Source organism: Procambarus clarkii, chromosome 85 (assembly GCF_040958095.1).
Source record: "Procambarus clarkii isolate CNS0578487 chromosome 85, FALCON_Pclarkii_2.0, whole genome shotgun sequence".
Classification (NCBI taxonomy): domain Eukaryota; kingdom Metazoa; phylum Arthropoda; class Malacostraca; order Decapoda; family Cambaridae; genus Procambarus; species Procambarus clarkii.
In genome coordinates this window covers 7,811,180-7,815,791 of record NC_091234.1, presented here as the reverse complement: position 1 = coordinate 7,815,791, position 4,612 = coordinate 7,811,180, and the positions used below count along the sequence as shown (strand labels likewise).

Genomic DNA, 4,612 nt, shown 5'->3' with positions numbered 1-4,612 from the left:
TTTGATACATCCATATTTGATTAATTTAGAAAAGAGAATTGGTATTTTAATACCTTAACACCAATAATTTTATTATCTATTCGTAATCTTCCAAATTTTTTACCTAATGTATATGATAGAATTGAAGATCTTCAACTCTCATCAGATCATGAGATTACAAGCCTGCGTGAAAATATGAAGAAAAGCTCAATTGCTAATGGTAATAAGTTACCAAAATGTGTATGGGTATCTTGTTCACATATTTGGGTTAATAGTCCAAACAAATATACTCCGCAAGGTTTTCCTGTTTATTATTTTCCAACCAAGGAACATATAGATGGATATTATGCCCCACTTCTTCCTATTCAATTGAAACTTAGCCCAGGTGAAAATATTATAAAATGTAAAATGTGGGCAAAAAATATTAGTATAATGAGTGATCCATTTGCTGTGGTTAAATTTAGGATCACTGTTAAAATGTAGGATTTATAATACTATAAAGCATGATATACTACCCTGTTTAAATATTATTACTAAAAAGATAATAATATAAAAAATAAGGTATGTAGATTTTTTCTTGTGGAACAAATTATTCATTCTACTCTGTATCAACACATCTTTATATATTTCTGAGCTTATAATATACAAAGAACTATTTTTTTTTATCATTTTCAGATAATTATAAAATGATGGTGATATTGGTTCTATTTGTTCTTCAAGATCCCAACTGTCAACAAGGGTGGCGCAGTTGCTTTTTTTTTTTTTTGTAAACCATGAAAAAGCAATATGAAATCTACCCCAGAAAATATTCTGTTATAATACTAACAGCCCCAAAAAATATCATTCAAGTGTGGGATAAAATTGTCATATGGAGAAATAATTTAAAAATAAAAGTGGAATTTTTACAAAACTTTAATCCAACAATCAACTTGTATCATTTAGTGGAAAATTCATTTTTACTTATATTAGATAATGTTTCATCGATAAATGTAAGAACAACATTTGCCGACGTATTAATTGATCTTCAAAACAGTGAAATAATTATTATAAAATGTGCTTCAATTACTTGGCCCTCAATAAATAAAGTGGAAAACTTTAATTTAAAACATTTTGAAGATGTTAAGATTATTTTAAGTATGAATGACTGGGAACGAAATTATGTATTGGTAAATAAGTACCTTTCATATGAATTTGCAGACATTAGTATTAAACCTCATTTAAAATCTTTAAATATTTTAACAGAAGATATAGGGAGTATCAATTCAGAAAAATTGAGAGCAAATCTACTTGATACTTGGAACAATGAAATACCCCCTATATACCCTTCTGAAGTTCTCCCAGAGAGTGAATATACTGTTACTGAAGTAAATAGCAACAAACGCAGCAGTGAGTCACAATCAGGTTCAATTGGCATGGCTTCAAAACATAGGAAGTATTACTGCCTGGTGTTATAATGGATACTGTTCATTGGGAAGCGTGTCAAAGAAAAGCAGCACAAGACACCGCCAGAGTAATAAGCTCCAGCCCTGTCAACGAAAAGAGCAAGGTTATTTTGTCTGCTCTCTTCATGTTACTAGGTCATAAGCCAAATTTTAACAAAATTCATATATTTTTTCCAGAAATGTTCTACCCTATCCTATTATAACATTAACCTAAACTAACACAATTAAGTCAATAAATCATGATTATAATGTAATATAATAGTAATAATTCAAATAAACAAATTGGAAACAAATTATCGAAAATAAAGAAAAGCACTCAGCCTACTATACAAGACCTGATTTGCCTAAGCCAAGTTTTCATGAATTAATTGTTTTTCGACTACCTAACCTACCTAACCTAACCTAACCTAACTTTTTCGGCTACCTAACCATATATACAGTATATATATATATATATATATATATATATATATATATATATATATATATATATATATATATATATATATATATATATATATATATATATATATATATATATATATATATATATATATATATATGTGTGTGTGTGTACCTATTTTAGTTTACATAAAATATAGGATGGAAGAACATGTACGTAGTAAATTAATCTCTTTTTTTACTCAAAATTCAATAATTTCATTCGTTTATTATGCTATGATAGTGAACACAATGTTAAAATAAATATTTTATTTATTTATTTATATATTTTTTTCAGATGATTGAACCCTTTTTGATTAAAAATCCAGGACGTTTTACACTGTTCCCAATTGAAAATCATGATATCTTTAAAATGTATAAGAAGGCGCTAGCATCATTTTGGACAGTTGAAGAAGTAGACTTGTCACAGGATATTGTAGATTGGGAACAGAAACTTAATGAAGAGGAACGTCACTTCATTTCACATGTTCTAGCATTTTTTGCCGCATCAGATGGTATCGTCAATGAAAATCTTGTTGAACGTTTCTGCCAAGAAGTACAAATACCAGAAGTGAGGTGTTTTTATGGTTTTCAGATTGCCATGGAAAATATTCACAATGAAATGTACAGTTTACTTATTAATACATACATAAAAGATTTACAGGAGCAGAACAGATTATTTAATGCTATTGAAACGCTGCCAGCTGTTAAGAAAAAAGCTGATTGGGCTCTAAGGTGGATTACCAATAGAACGGCAACATATGCCGAACGCATTGTTGCCTTTGCTGCAGTAGAGGGTATTTTCTTTAGTGGTTCATTTGCTGCAATATTTTGGTTAAAAAAACGTGGTTTAATGCCAGGTCTAACCTTCAGTAATGAACTGATTTCTAGAGATGAAGGGTTACACACAGATTTTGCTTGCTTGATATTTAAGTACTTGATTAATAAGCCTGATCAGAAATATGTATATTCTATCATTGATAATGCTGTGAAGATTGAACAAGAATTTTTAACAGATGCCTTGCCAATCAAACTTATTGGTATGAACTGTGATCTAATGGGGAAGTATATAGAATTTGTGGCTGACCGACTTCTCTTTGAACTCGGTTTTAAGAAACTTTATAATGTAGAAAATCCATTTGACTTTATGGAAAATATCTCATTAGAAGGGAAAACTAATTTTTTTGAAAAAAAAGTAAGTGAATATCAAAAATATGGTGTAATAAATTCAGATCAATAGTGTTTTTACATAAGATTCAGACTTTTAGTTAATTAGTTGATGGATGGAATAGAACATGTTTTTTTTATATAGAATATAAATAATTTAATATAAAACTAAAAATAAAAATATATATCTATTATCTTTTACTTATCATATTTATATTTTGACTTGATGAATAATGAATTAAATACCTTACATTCTCTCTTTCCATTAATTACAAGACTACAAAATATGAGGTATGTAATTATGGACATAATAACAAAACCATAATCTTCTTTATGAAATATCAACATATCACATGATTACCAAGCAGTGCTACTATCGTCCGATGTAAACACCAAGTTTGGTTATCGCCATTGAATCAACTTTTCTATTTTATATTCACCAATGAATATAATTCAAAGAGAGAAATGAATCATTACATTAAGTTCCATGCAATATGCCGGTGATACAATATATAAGAGCCTCCGTATCCAGTCCAGTCAACCAGTATGCCAGAATCCTGTTCAGTAGTAATACGGGCTACTGTGTAATGGAGCTATCCAAGGAATCTTGTGGTGTAAGTACCTAAAAGTTATTTTATGATAAGCATGATGAAGCTTTGGACACTATATTATAATAAATAAATAAATAATGTCTCAGGTGCATTTGTAATGAAATCTAATCTTTCTAGGATGATATTAGCGATATCAGTGAGGGAGCCGAAGAGAAGAAGATAAAAGAGAAAAAAGATACTACTTCAACTAGCAAGTCTATTATTGTTAAAATAGAAAACCATATCCATTCCAATGATGAAAATGTGGCTTTGAGAAAGTTGGTTAATATAACGCCTGAGACTATATAAAAAAAACAACGTTATTGTGAAATTAATACTCAAAGTTTATTACAAATATTAGAATGGTTTGCTAACCACGATGGAACCGATGTGCTGCTGTATGAATTTGCCCACAGAGCATCATGTCAAAAAAAAACTTGTACCCCGATTTGTCTAATGTTTCGCCGGGTTCGCCATCATGTAGTAGTTTCTAGACATCCACATTGTTCGGTGTTAATCTTATATTCAACCCTCTTGCATACACATGTGTCTTCATGTGTTAATGATGATTGTGGGTTGCCTGCTTGTCATAGACTGAAAACCACCAGATCAACTATAAAGTTTCGTCTTGCCAAAAAGAAGTGTGGTTGTTAACTCAATGTTGTCTGCTGGATATATATTATTGTTAAAATTTTTAATTCGACCTATCAACAGAAGCGCATTATGATATTGATTTAAGTGTTTTTTTTTTGTTTGTTTTTTTTCCATAATATTTGACAAACGAACTTCTGTGAAGAAAAGTTGCTTTCCTATTTCTGCAACGGAGGCCTGCCGCTGGATATTTATTGATTTGTACTAGTTAGTGATATGTTTTATTGAATGTTTTCTTCATACCACTGACTAGTTAAATTAATATATATTTACAAACATAAGGCAATTGTGATCTGTTGTAGGTCATTTGGTGAGATGGTGTGTTAAATGGTTTCACCATAA

The 4,612-nt window shown here is 29.7% G+C and overlaps 1 pseudogene; it reads left to right on the top strand.

Annotated features, from left to right (window-relative positions):
• Positions 1-2,235: 2,235 nt before the first annotated feature.
• On the top strand, positions 2,236-3,102 carry LOC138358629 (ribonucleoside-diphosphate reductase subunit M2 pseudogene; annotated as a pseudogene).
• Positions 3,103-4,612: the final 1,510 nt, after the last annotated feature.